Source organism: Equus asinus, chromosome 22 (assembly GCF_041296235.1).
Source record: "Equus asinus isolate D_3611 breed Donkey chromosome 22, EquAss-T2T_v2, whole genome shotgun sequence".
Classification (NCBI taxonomy): domain Eukaryota; kingdom Metazoa; phylum Chordata; class Mammalia; order Perissodactyla; family Equidae; genus Equus; species Equus asinus.
The window spans coordinates 34,139,556-34,155,050 of NC_091811.1; the positions used below are offsets into that span (position 1 = coordinate 34,139,556).

Here is a 15,495-nt window from a genome sequence, read left to right on the forward strand (position 1 = left end):
CATAAAACAATCACATTCCTTTATTTTTTTTTCCTCCTTAGGACCTTTATTAAATTAGTTCAACTCAATTAAAAATAACTTCAAAAACATTTCAGAGCCTTTTGTTTCATGGAATACTTGGAACTCTCTGCACGGAACGTCACCCTTTTAACTAATCCCTTTTAGTAAATGGAGGAGAATAGTGGTATTGTGACTTCAGACAGTGCTTTCAAGGGTCTCTACTGTACCGAATTGAGGTCACTGCGAGACAATGCTCAACACCCAATAGCCATTCAAACATTCTTCACAACTCTATCAAACGTGTCTTTCTTTCTCTCACCCGCTTTCTCTCATGGCAAACCCAGAGGACAATGGAAAAGCCTCCAGCACCATTTATGGTCACCATATTTGCACATGACAAAGTCTATTCTTCCCGGTTTGCCAACTCCCTGTAAAAAGAATGAACCCTGGGATAGATTTTCCCACCATTACTGTTATTCAAACTTATCTTGTATTTAATTTTTTTGTTGTTGTTGTTAGAGGGCTGGTACGTGGCATTTGAGAAGCTGACTTGCTATTTTCGTGCATGTGTAACAAAGCAGAGACTAAATGCAGAATTAAATATGTCACATTAGAGCCAGCATATGCATGATGGAGTGTACAATTTCGTACAAAACAGAGACAAATGATGAAATTGGAATTATTATACCTTGTCTTATTGTCTAGCATTAACGGTATTATAAAATTTACTGTGTGCCCATGAACCGCCAGGCCTGTGCCCCACAAGCACTATTTAGTTTTGCTTGAGAGTTTTTATGGCTGCAGCCACAAACAAACAAAATCAATTGCTGTAAATTTTTCTCACCAGGGCTGCTCCTTTCTGAAAGGAAAAAAAAAAAAAAAAAAAAAAACCCGATGTATCCAGAGCATCGTCCTCCAAACAAACAAGAACACACATTTGCAAGCTATAAAGTTGTTACGATGAAGATTTTGATTTTAATTAAGAATGGGATTTGTAGGACAATTAGTGAGATGTAATATTCTTTGCAAGAAACAGTGCCCTTATTGGAAATACCATCTACAATGGAATGGGGGCATTTGGAGCTGCACAGAGACTTACTTCCATGGGTTTCTACAGATAATGAGTAGGAAAAATACGAGGAAAATGTAGATATCTCACCTGAAACGCAGGAATACAAATACTGCTTGTCTTTTTTTTTCCCCCTTAATTTTTCTTTTTAATTTAAGTCATGGATATCTGTGCTGTTGAGATTTTAATCAGGTAATCCTCTTATCATTAACACACTTTATAAGTTATTTTCTTCACAGTTATTCTAAACCACACATTATTAGGAGTGTACTTCATCTTATTTGATGATTTTACAAAGATGTAATAATATATTTAATGATAATAATGGCAATAAACTTCTCAGTTATTTTGGATACGCTCAGCTGCCCTAACATTAAAAAGAGGGCCTTTTCTCACAATACAGAACAGAATTTGTGTAACTGCTTAAATGTTGGAATGACCATTTCTTTTATAGTATATAAATTTTCATGTGTTAGGAAAACGAAAAATGCATTTCTTAATCAAACGGCTGATAATTTCTCAAGTCTCTTCAATTAATTTTATAACAAAATTTCCATTTTTCCTTTCTATACTCTATAAGATTAAACATTACAAAGTAAGTTAGGGGACCTCCTTCCTACAGCAGCAGGAAGAATTATAAAATTCACGTGTACGTGTTTTAAAACATGTATTGAGTATCAAAATTCTGCAAGATTTATTCTATGGTATTTATGAAGCATATGCTACCTGCCAGGCATTGTCTCAAGCAATGGTACAGTACAATGCACACTGAAGGTATCTTTATGCAGCTTATGATCCACTGGGAAGACAAACAACGAAACCACTGTAATCACTCACTGTGTGAAGGGCTGTAGATACACAAATAAGTATAAGGTTTCTTTCCTTTTACAAGTTGAAAGTGCAGATTCCCCAGAACTATGGCAGACAGGCTGAGTGTAATTTACGGCGGTTAGTGAGAACCCATCTGAAAAGCATTGTTATAAGTGTACTCAGGTTGAGAATGAGAAACACAGAGTTTAGCTTAAGGAAAGGGTAGAGAAGGACCAAGAAAGAACAAAACAGGAACACAAAACAGCAACAGGTACATCATAACAAGGAACATGTAGTGGTCCATGATGTCTCTAATGAGGCTATTTACATGGGATTAGGGCAAGATAGGTCTGGAAATCTAGACTGGAGCCACAGTGTAGTCAGTGGTGCTTGAATTCTACCCTTAAGGACAGCTGATTGGTGTAGGAAGAAATAGGGAGCCAGAAAGGAATCCCAAGACTACTTAGGGATTTCAACTCACAAGAGATGAGGTATGGTGTTTCTGCTGTGCCAAAGGAAAGGAAAGGAAAGGAGAAGATGAATTAAAGACAGAAAAAAGATCTGTGTGCTTGGGAAGCCAGATATGGTAGCTGAGAAAGGGAAGGGAGTCAATGTGATCTCAAAGGTTTGAGATCTCAAAGGTTTGTGGCCATATCTACAATGTAGAACTATGTGAAATTGCCAACCTAATACATCCAAAGGATATCCAAATAGAGGCGGTAGAAGAGAGAGAAGAGAGGTTCAAGGATAAAAACATGGTTTGTCTCTAGCTTCAGGAAGCAGAAAGGCAAGGTGGAGTCAGTGAAATGGTTACATGAAATAGTCTCCTCGTAGAGATAGAACTCAGACTTAATTTCCTTAGTATCACTGAAAACATGAGAAAGCTCCCGGTTTTCTACTCCAGTGTTAGTTTCAAAATATAACAGATTTCATATGCTCTGTATCTCTCCGAGACCTAAGGTTCCTGATTTATTATTTCCTCCTTCATTGTCCTTTAATTAAAGCCCTATGTATGACATTTTAAAAATAAGATTTCAGTTTAAAAATATTCCTCTGTACATTTTACTTCAGTGAAATAGGAACATGGTACACTTCACCAACTCAAACACCCCTCCATCCTACCAGTTACAGTAACTTTGTGGTTATTGTCAATTATCACTATTAATTTCAAAAATGGTCCTCTTCATGCTGTTTCTAATCATATTCTACCTCCTATTTTATTCTATAACTCCAGTGGAAGTTCAAAAGGCACATCTTGTCCTTTAATGGCTGTCTCATTGAGAATAACCCTATCTCACCACCATGCATTTTACCTTAATTATTACAAATGCTGAATCTTAACTATGGCTATCTTTCTCCGGATTGATAAGCTTTATATAATAACAATGATGCTAAATGGAGCTTAAATACAGTCACTTGGATATTTTCCTTATTCTCTTTCTAACTACCTTGTGGAGGAAGTGTTGTTACCGCCATACTTTCATAATGATTATGTGGATGACTGGCTGACTTCAAAATCACCAAAGACCATCTGGAAAAGGAGGGTATGTGTTCTTGTTTAGGATGATAATAATAAAGACAGCTGACATACAGAACCACCACTACACTACCTGGTACTTTGTTCAAAATAAAAGGACACTTCCTTCTGACTGACCCTGCCCAGCAAGCAAGGGCATGGACAGCAAGAGAGGCAGGGGGTGACTTTCAGCCCGTTCACCTGCTATTCATCTCCTCAACTGGCCAGCTTTGGGCCATGTAAAAACTACACAATCGAGTGTGGGGCTCTGGCTTGCTACATGCCGGAAACTCTGTTGTATGCATTCCATACATACCATCTCCATTAAATCTCACAACAGCTCTATGAGTTAGGTGCAATATTGTGCCCATTTCACAGAGGTAAACTAACTTGCCTAAGGTCACAGCTTGTCAGTGGAAGCATCAAAGTTGTTGGATAGGCATTCTAACCTCAGAGCCCTCATTCATAGCCACAGTGAATTACTGCAGGTATCATTATGTTAAACTAGGATTTTATTTCATACTTTTACATTTTATTTGTATTTTGTTAATTACTTGGCTATAATACATATGTGTTAATGGTTGCGGGCTGAATAAGTCCCACATACACACTACAATCTACTGTTTCCTTATGCAACTACTTCCTAATAAGTGGGTGGGAGGTATATTTAGAAAGATATTTCACAAATGGCTTCAAATTTTTCATATTTGAAAGAAGAACAGATTCCTCATTTTGAAAAAATAAACACTTTGTCATTAACAGAAAAGAAAAACTACTGTTAATTTTAAGATGGGCAAAGAAATTAACTCTGAAAATATCCCTCCTCTGATATCCCCTTCAAAATAAAAGCTTAGTCAGCACACTTAAATTAGTAAAAAAATTCTCTAAGGTAAGATAAACAGTATAACTTGTCTACACAGACAAGCAAGCATATGCTCAAAAAAAAAAAGTATTTAAAATACACTAAAAATATTTTACTTGGTAGTAAAATACTTCTTAAAGTATTTCTAAACTCAAACTAGTTTTGCTAAATCAAAAGTTTTCTTTCGAGTGGTTAAGAAAGCCAAGAACATTCAAAATGATTTTAAAACCATTCTACCTATTACTGTCTATGTTTCCAAAGGAAGCATTGGCAAACACAATTTGGCTGTTAAGGGAGAGAAAACACTGTACAATATCTTTTTCATTGTCAAAATAAACCCTTAGTTAAGAAACTTCTGGGTATTGGGTATTGGGTAAAATTAGTATATATTGGAGGCCATAGACTGTTAGAATGTTTTTCCCTTAAATGATTCGAGAAGAGAAACAACTAAGGGTGCCGTGCTCAATTCCTATAGTACTTGTGGAAATGCCACAAGAATACAAAATCTATTTGCTTGTTTCTAAGGTAACCTTAAACTTACACACTTTGGATTGTAGAATTTAGCAAACAAGAAGCAGAAAAAGAGGCAAAGGAGGAGGAAGAGCAACTCGCCAAGCCTTAGGAAAAAATTAATTTCAAATTACATTAAGGGAGCTAATTGGAAGGAGAAAACTTCTGAAATGATTTCCAAGGTAATGATGTTTCACCCACAAAACCAAACTTTAAAATTAATGTTATTATTTCATTTCTAGTAACTACAGTGCTCTCTACAGAATCTGAGTGGCTTGACAGGCCCAGGAGAGTCAAAACATTCAGGAGAACAGTTATGCTTTTTCTGTTCTTTCTTTAAATTACTCACTAGATACAAATCCACTAAAGTTGGTGAGAATTTCCAAATGCAATGAACACATAACTGTAAAATACAAAACACAATCAAATATTCAAAGTTTAGAATGTTACATTCATTCATTCAATGAATCTTTATTTTTGCCATGGTGATATTTCAAGAATATGTCTGCAAGTACCAATCAAAGACAGAGCTCCAAGATCATTAAACAAAAATGACATACACATATCATGTTTTCACAAAATTTAGAGTGACCTGTTTTCTTGATTATTTAAATATACATTTAATTAACTTAGTGCCAAGGGCTTGTGCATATGTTTCTACATGTTGGACACTGCCCAGGCATACACTGCAACCAAATGTTTAAAGAACTATCAAGTGTCTATTTGTTCTCTCTCTCTCTCTCTCTCTAAATATATATACAGATAATTTTAGAATTTGTTTTAATTATACAATCAATATTAATAATTAACCGATTATTGTTCCATAAATTACTAAAATTCTAATCATAATTTATGAGTGAAATGTGTTAAGAAAAAGGCTATATTGATATATTGACAAATTTTCAAACAGAGATCTTATATGCTTTAATTGCAACATCCACCCTGCATATATATTTAAAAGAGTAACATAAAGCAATAAATACCCCTTATCTTTATTATTCATCTACTCTTGTTTCTATGTTTACCTTGTGTATTTATTAACGTGTACAGGGTAAAACCAATCGGGCGCTTTACCTACAAGTATCAGGCCGATTTACTTGGTTACCAGGGTGCAAAGGTCTATGTGGAGAGGATGAATTTATTTTATCTTTGATAAAATGATTAAAATGGTAGATTATATGCTTTTTATTTCAGCTGAAAGCAAATATTCTGAAAGGGAATTGTGAAGGTGATATTTTGGGAAGCAATGAACTTCAAATTAAGGTGTAACCCCCGACTGTAAATTCTGAGATCATTTAATTTACTCCTGTAGATAACATGTTTAGAATACGTGGGAAAAATCACATTCCTCTTTTCTAGGGGCTGATCCCTAAATATTTTTTTTTCATTGGAAATCTTCCTTTTAAAATATTGAAGGGAGTTAGTATTTAAAAATAGACTGCTCTAAATATTCACAGCCTCCATTTATTCGAACAACAGGCAAAAATAAAAGCATCTCTTGTTTTGCTCCCTACTAAAAGAGCTAACAGGGTCTCAGTGTAATGAAGAAGAGAGACAGGGCTCTTTAGTCCTCACCATTCTTCCAACTAGTGAGTCTCTACTGATAACTCAGAAATGGGCCAAAAAGTAGGAGGAGGCACTTACATCCCCCAAGAAAGCTGTGAGCAATGGGTAAGAATCTTTGCCCTTATATTTTAGAAATACTAAAAGAAAGCATAGAGAGCCCTTTCCATAAATCTCACTTTTTTTGAAATCAAGAATTTATCAATATAGGGCTACTGAATCAAAGACATACAGATTTTACATACTTTCAGCAGCAATCTAATGGTGAATGTAAATTTTAGGGGAAAAGGGTTCATTTTGAAGATAGACTTCTTCCCCATTCCCTGTAATTATGAGCTCTGAATATGCTGTCTTAGAAATTGTCTATTGGCATTTATAAAATGTAGTACATTTTTTTCATTTATATAAGAACAGTATAATATCACAATTTCTGCTACTAAAAGCTGCCTTAGTGAGGTTTGTGTAGACATGGAACTACCAAACCTTTCCACGTATTCCTGCTGAAACAGGGGAAGATAATAAAATACTAGTTGGTGAACAGGGGGAGCAGCAAGAGGAAACATACATATGGATTTGATTACTTGAATGTAAGTGAATAATCTGGCAATCTAATATTAATTAAAATATTTTGAGGGTCTCATTAAACACTAAGGGCTAATTTTAGTCTTCCTTCTATCTACCTACCTTCTAATCACTACTATTTCAGATGATTTGGCATTTTCACTTGAATATGGCCATAAATTCTTACATTGATAAAACATCATCTTATCCCCTAAATCAGTAATTCGCAAACTTTTCTATCCCAACTCTTGAGAAACGTTATATGTACAATCCTATTGGCAACAATGACCCATTATGGCAGCACATCTTAATTAGGGATATATATTTAAATGAGGAGAAGTATTTTGAAAAGTGCCTTCTTCATCCGGCCTTCTGAATCTCACCCCATAGAAAGCTTGTATCCTATGGTTGAGAATCATTACTGATTTACTTAAGAATGGAACAAAACGTTTATCAGTTTTTATGCCTGAGATGCCTATAATAAAATTGCTGATGACTCGTTAACAAGTATTTAGATCCAGTAATATGCTCCTGGGTACAAATGAAAAATACTGGTATTCATCCAAAAGTCAGTAATATATCTGTGTAAAAATAGCCATATATTTTCAGAGTGTAAAAATATTAGTGAATTGGGAAGATAAAAGAAATGTAATTACTAGCTGATTGGTAATTCCTTATTTTCGCCCTTGCTTCTAACAAATTCCTCCATGTACAGGAGAGAGCAGATTTTTCTGCTTCATCCTAAAAAACAAAGAATGATTGCTACTCCCTTCCCCCCAGTTTCTATATACAGTCACTAAAATCCATCTGCATTCCAGTCGTCATTACAAATGATAGCTTTGCCAGATCTAGTCCTATAAATTGATATATTGGAAAAACTGGCATGAATATTTTAATGTCCTGCCATTCTAAAGAATAAGCTTTAGGTTTTGTATTTACATTTGAATATTAGGAATTTATATATGACTACACGTACAAATGTCTATATATTCATGCATAGAGAAAAGTTAACCAAATTGAAAATTTAATCTGTTATTTTTTAATGTATATACTACAGAGCTATATTGTCATCTTTGATAAATGTGGGAAATTGAGGCACAGAAGTACCCTCTAGGTGATAACCAAACAGCATCTGACAAAGAGCAGAAAGACTGGTAAAATGCCCATGCCTTATGTGCTTTCCTCTCTGGTCTAAACACCAGATTGCCATAGAGATTCCTATAAGGAATTCTTTAGGATGAGACCTGAATAGTTAAAGTAAATGAAAGATGTATTCTGAACATGGAGATTCTCAGCTACTATATTTCCTTCTTCATTTCTGGAAAATGAGTTGGCTCTCCACAAGTGTTTGATATAATAAAAGACTTACAAGGTAGTTCTAATGGCTTTTTGCGATTATTACACCACCTCCATTGTACAGGAAATGGAAAGCATGTAGGCATTTTTTCCTTCAACGAAAAAATTGATACTTAAGATCAGGTAGAACAATTTAAGATAACAAACCAGTTTACCCCAATAGACATTTAATGACTAAATATTTTAGACGATTAACAGAATCATAATCGGTGATTTTAAAATACCTTGAAATCCCCAGCAAATGGAAACTACCTCATTTTTTAAAAGTGTATTTTTATTAAAAGCCTTATTAAAATATTTTTCACTACTTTTCATTTACTTAGATCTTGATTTTAAAGGAAATAGCAAATTTATGGTTTACAAGTGCCCTTTTCAAATCCTTAACTTCAAACTCAGTAAAAGTAATTATTTACCTCCCTTTGGAAAGATAGTTGGCAAAACGAAAGGGAAGCATAAGCTCACATTCACTTATATTTCTATGTGACCAGGAAAAACGCTTCTGCAATGACAGAGTGCTCATTCTTACTGTTTGGTCAAAGACCACTGACGGAATCACCCCAAGAACTCAAAGAGACATATATCATGCCAGTAAGTGAGTCAATAAAATTGTATATTAGTGTGATTATCTGTAAAGAAATACAAAAATAAGCAAACAATGTAATGGTCAGGAAGTTCCCTCAATTAAAAAAATAGCAAACTATTGAACAAATATTTGGATAAATCGAAATATTTGGATTAAAATATATCTAAAATACATGCATATTTTACTGTGAAACTTTCACTATTTTTGTTAACAACTTAATTTTCCCAATATACTATCAATGTAAGATAGAGCCAGCTCTGTGCCATAAGCACGTTCAGGGTAATTGGCGGTATGCTGTAGGCATCCAATCTGAAAGCAAATCATGAGAGAGTGGGGGAATGACATTTAGAGACAGAATAAATTACATAACACGGGAACATCTGAACCAAGCTCCCAGCACCAGGGAGGATTTGGGAGGGATGCGGCAGAACACCTGACAAGATTGCTTTTGGTTTTTCAAGCCTACAAGTTGACAGAGAACTGTCGACACCTTATGGAAAAGCCTGAGAAACATTCCAGTGAGTTCTGCTGCTATATTTTCTGTACTTTCTTCCTTTTAATTGTCATTCAGAGCAACTTTTGAAGAACAAAGCCCAAGTGCATTCTTAAGTTTGGCTCTTTGTTCACCAATTCAAAACATGAACTCGCTTGGTGACAACGCCTGACAAGAAATCACAATATTTCAGAGACGCTAGACTTCTCCGAGGAATACACAGTAGGTATTGATGTTTTTAAATATCACAGGTCTTGTATTTAAGCTGACACACAATAAAGAGAATAGAAGATGAAATATAATTCTACATCATAAAATGATGATATATTATCATCATATGATGCATCAGTGGTGTTTTACTGGTTAAAGCTAGTGGCAAAATTTGAGAAGTTTCCAAAAGTAGAAAATAAAAGTTAAATTTTCACCAAAAAAGGAGAGATGTAAAGTGAATAGGGAATACTATTTTATCATAAATTTTAGTAAAACAGTCCAATACTGGGATGAGACAGAGGGAAATGGCAGAAATGACTTACCAGGATACAGGAAATCCACGTTAAGATTGAAAACATAGTATTTTTCTTTAAAAGAATCCAATCATTCAAGCTGTGATATACGAAAATGCTAGTTAGGTGGGGGCTTTTAGTGTCATCTAGTCATTTCTTTTTCCTATTCTTTCATTGCCACCTATCCTTTCCTTTTTTATCTGAAATTCTACTCATCCATTGAACGCAAGTTCCCCCAGGATGCCTTACCTGAAATCTGCAATCAGACTATTAACTCTTTCCAAGATATTGCTTGTTTAATCCAGCCTCTGTCTGGCTGCTTATAGAGATGGCGTTTACTGCTTGACAGAGCACTGCGTTTTTGAGCTACTTTACATCCCAGAAAATTCTTTCTCACGCTGAGCCAAATTGAACTCCCTATAATTTTACATGCATTCAATAAACATTTAGAGAGTGGCACCTATGTAGGATTAAAATAGGTATGAAGCATAAATGTGAATAACGTATAGTCTCTGGCCTGGATTTAAATCCTGGCTCTGGGAAAGTCTCTTTCCCTCCCCAATTTTTAACATAATATGTGCTCATTATAGCTATTGAAAAATGCAGAAAACATAAAGAAGAAAACACTGATGACTCACACCTCAGCTACCAAATGGAGGGTAACCATTAAGGTTTTGGCATAACTCTGGTCTGCTCCCTCCACCCTGTTCCCTCTCCCCCTCCCCCCTCCCCCCTAATATTTTTTATCACAGTTTGAAGCCAAGTTGGTTACTGCTTAGCTGATTGCCATTACCTACGTTCAACCACAGTCCACCTAGAAAGTTGGAGACAAAGAAGGGAAACCCATTTGACCTCAAGGGCTAGGTTTTCATCGCACCTCTACTCCTGAGGAGAGTTCTCAGGTTACAGGAAAGCGGACGTGGCTGAATTTCACTGATTCATTGTCTTTCCTCTCCGCTAATCTGGGGAAGAATAAATCTCTACAGAAGGACTTATTTGCTTTCCAGGCTGAGCCAAATGCTGCTGATTTGTTTTCAGTTGTTTTATTGGAACCACTTTAAAGACCTCACCAAGGAGAACTCTCTCCCCACAAACAGAACCTCTACATTACTGGGGAAACAGAATCTTATACTTCTTAGCCAGTCTTGGGAAGTGATGTCTGTCCTAACCTTTGGAGGCTGAACCACATGGCAGCCCCTGAAGTAGGCTGCACCAGGGAACGCCACTTCACTAGACATGGTCAGGCCCAGAAGAAGCCCATAGATTCTTCCACTGGAAGAAACTGGTTAGACCTAATGGTCCTGGGTACTAAAATGGGGGTAAAGCCATTCTACTAAAAGCTGCATCTTAAGCTGGCCCTAAGTTGAGGAATATCACCCAAGTAACTGATATAAAAGTTTCATAGACCAAGTACAGATAATCCTATAAAGACCCTGTAATAGATTGCAAAACTGTCCACGAATTCTTCCCATACCTGTATGAATACCCTTTAGTGATGTAACGTTATAGCTCCTCACATTAAGAGGTGGAGTCTATTTCTCCAGCCCTAAATCTGGGCTTGGCCATGTGAATTGCTTTGGACCACGCAACACTAGCAATGGTCCGAGAAAGTACTTGTGCTTTGGCATGTGTCCTCACTTGCTGGTCTTTAGAATCCAGAGATTGCCACAGGAAGCCTGGGCTAATCTACTAGAAGATGTAACACCACATGGTAAGAGCCCCAACCACCTAAGCAGTCTCAGTCATCCTGGCCAACCCATAAAATCATGAGCTAAATAAAATGGTAGCTGTTTTAAGCCACTAAGTTTTGGGATGGTTTGTTAATTATCAAAAATGCTAATGGATACAACACCTTACCCAATCCATTAATCAATACTTTGTGGTTAGGGCTATCCAACCAGCTAAAATGTCAGTGAACTGTGTGCTCCATGAGTAACAGCTTCAAAGTAACTTTTCTCCATTTTGTCCAAAAAAAGATTCATTATATCAAAAGAATATAATATTTTATATTTTTCTATATTGATACTTATTCTAGTTCATTCATTTTAACTGTTGTATGAATAAACCCTACAATTTATTTTTTGTCTGCTGAAAATATCTTGGTCTTTCATTTTTTTCCGATTGAACATTGCCAAATTGCTCTTCAAAGCGACTGTACCAATTCCCAGCGCCACAAAACTGTAGGAGAGCTCCCATTGCTCTTTACCCTCTCAACACTAGCATCTTCATTCACTTTTGGCAATCTGCTGGGTTTCAAATGGTATATTAGTTTAATTTGAATTTCCATCATAACTAGTGAAGTTGCAGATCACTTTATTGGACATTTATGTTTCTTCTTCTATAAAATGCCTGTTTATTCCTTTTGCTCATTTTACTATTAGGTAGTTTGTCTTTTTCCTACTGCTAACGTTCTTAATGCTTATCCTTTGGTGGCTATAGGTTTTCCAATATCTCCCCTCTGTCAGCGGCTTATTTTTCTGTCTGTTTTGTTTTTTTAATGGTCCCTTTTGATGTATAGAAAATGCAACTTTAATGAGGCCAAATTTATTAATCTTTTCCTTGATGAAATCCTTCCTTAACCTGAGGTCATAAAAATATTCCTATTTTTGACTGCAGAATTTTTAAAGTTTTGCTTTTCACTTTCAGAGTTTTAAGCCACCTGGAATTTATTCTGTCACCAGGATCTAATTTTACCTTTTTCCATATGGATAACCAATTGTCCTAGCACCATGTACTGAAGAGCCCATACTTTCCCTACCGATTTTTAATGCCACAACTGTCAAGTGTCATGCTTTCACATATGAATTTAACTGTTTCTGGTCTCTCATTTCTTCCCCTCATGCTTTCATACATGAATGTAACTGTTTCTAGACTCTCATTTCTTCCCCTCTCTGGTTCATGTGATGGATTTAATGTCAATTCCATTCTGTCTAAGTTTTTTGGCTTTATTATAAGTAAGAGATTTTACAGAAAGTCATCCCCAAATCTGTACTTCTTCAAAATTGTCTAGCTTACTTCTTCCTTTCTTTTGTTTCCCCAAGTAAATCACCTACAAGTACAGCCTCCCTTCTGAGAATGACGGGTGCTAGTCTTGAATGGAAAGGCTGTGCATTACAAATCCTCTTTTAATTCCTCATCATTTCCAGCCCCAAGAACACATACACATATACACACATACATCACAGAATGAAAGGGAGACTTTCTTGATTATTCCAGAAAAAACAGGCTTCCAAAAAGCAGGAGAAAAGGGAAAAAAATATACAAATTACTGGATTTTACAACGAAACGAAATAAAATTTGAATAGATTGTTTTCTTCCTTAACTCTGTAAATATAACATTTTCCTCAAGTAGTTGATCTCTTCCTTTCTCACCTCATACAATTTCAGAGAAGTTTCTTTGCCTTGCCCTGTCCTTTAGCTTTTAGTTTTTGTTTTTGCTTTCTCCAACTTGAACAAAGTCTAGATTTTAGCCATCTTGACAGGCGATCCCTTATGCCTTTTTCTTTTCTTCTGCATTGGGATCGCTTTGATTGCATTGTCAAAAATAACTTCTTAAATAGTAACTCATTGCTTTAGACTCATCTTCTGTCTTAGAATCTGACATTATATTCCCAGATTATCATTAACCAACCTCTTAGCCCAACAGTTCCTTCTTGATGATTAGAATTAAGCTCAAGGATTAATTCTGCTCATTGTAAATGCTACCTTTTATTTTTTAATTGTAGTAAAATACACATAACATAAAATTTACCATTTTAACCATTTCGAAGTGTACAGTTCAGTAGCATTTAACACATTCACAGTGTTGTGCACCATAACCTCTATTAATTCCAAAATATTTTCATCACCCTAAAAGAAAACCTTTCACCCATTAAGTAGTCACTCCACACTCGCCCTTCCCCTCACCCCTAGTAACCACCATTCTACTTTCTGTCTCTACGAATTTAACTACTCTAGGTATCTCATACAAGTAGAATTATATAATATTTGTCCTTTTGTGACTTGCTTATTTCACTTAACATAACGTCTTCAAGGTTCATCGATGTTGTAGCAGGTGTCAAAATTCCCTTCCTTTTTATGGCTAAATAATATTCCATTGTGTATTTATAGCCCATTTTACTTTTCCATTCACCCAGTGAATGGGTTGTTTGCACCTTTGAGATATTATGAATAATTCTGCTATACACATCTGTGTACAAGTTTCTGTGTGGAAATATGTTTTCATTTCTCTTGTGGATATTCCTAGGAAAGGAACTGCTAGGCCATATTGCAATTTTATGTCTAACTTTTTGAGGAACTGCCAAACTGTTTTCCACAGTGGCTGTACCATTTCACATTCCAACCAGGAATGTATGAGAGTTCCAACTTCTCCACATCTTTACCAAAACTTGCTATTTTCATGGTTTTATTTTATTTGTTTATTGTTATTATAACCATGTTAGTGAATGTAAAGCAATATCTCATTTGGTTTTATTTGCATTTCCCTGGTGACTCATGATGTTGAGCATCTTTTCACGAGCTTATTGGCCATTTGTATACATTCTTTGGAGAAATATTTATTCAAGTCCTTTGCCCAGTTTTTAATTAAGTTGTTTGTCTTTTTGTTGTTGAGTTGCAAAAGTTCTTTCTATATTCTGGATACTAGACTCTTATCATATATGATTTGCAAATATTTTCTCCCATTCTGTGGATTGTGTCCCAATCTCTTTATAGTGTCCTTTAATGCACAAATATTTTTAATTTTGATGAAGTCCAATTTATTTATTTTTTCTTTTGTTGCATGGGCTTTTGGTGTCATATCTAAGAAAGCACTACCCAATTCATTGTCATGAAGATTTACTCCATGTTTGCTTCTAGTAGTTTTACAGCTTTTTACTTCTTATATTCAGTTCTTTGATCCATTTGGAGTTAATTTTTGTATATGATATCAGTTAAGGGTCAATTTCATTCTTTTGCATCTGAATATCCAGTTATCTCAGCACTACTGTTAGCTTTTATGAAGTTAAATCAGCAGTAAAACAAGTCAGGAATGAATTTGGTTCAAAGTGAACAGTCCTCTCTCATTTCTATGATTGGTAACCAAATATTTTATCTTCATGATATATACTACTATCTGTCATACTCTCATTTGATATATATCTTGGAATAAGCTGTCAAGTTTCATTGTTGCATAACCTTTGGAAACCTCACCCCATAATGCATCACCTTCTTTAAAAATTTAAAGTCCACTTTGTAATCCATCTCCCATACTTTGTTATTTAAACTTTTATTTGTATGTCACTCAACTATTCTCAGGTATTTTCTTTTTCAGAGAAGTTCTTAGCATTTAGAGAGAACTGAGTTCTGGGAATCTACAATTTTTTGTCACACCTATTAACTTTCACAGTTGCCAGTTTTACCAATTTATTTCACTATTTTCCTTTCTTTCCATCAATTTTAGTCACTAGAGTGGTGTGATAATTATTGGAGGTAGGTATCGGCTAGTAAAATTTGTAAGTCATCATGAGCCCTTTGCAACTAACAGAAGTGGTTACAGGTAGGACTTAACTAAAAAGATGTTAGTGTTCACTTCCTTATTAACCACTTAGCTTGATTAACAGCCCCTTTAGTACTTTTCAGCATGAGTCCTCTATTACAAATTTCCTATTCTTGGGGGTTCCAATGATAGT

The 15,495-nt window shown here is 35.4% G+C and overlaps 1 protein-coding gene and 1 long non-coding RNA gene across 16 annotated transcripts in view; one reads left to right on the forward strand and one right to left on the reverse strand.

Annotated features, from left to right (window-relative positions):
* SOX5 (SRY-box transcription factor 5) overlaps positions 1-15,495 on the reverse strand; it is a 951,808-nt gene that overhangs the window by 516,649 nt on the left and 419,664 nt on the right. The window lies entirely within an intron of this gene.
* Positions 1-15,495, forward strand: part of LOC139041596 (uncharacterized) — a 32,430-nt gene that overhangs the window by 1,846 nt on the left and 15,089 nt on the right. The gene's annotated exons all lie outside the window — the stretch shown is intronic.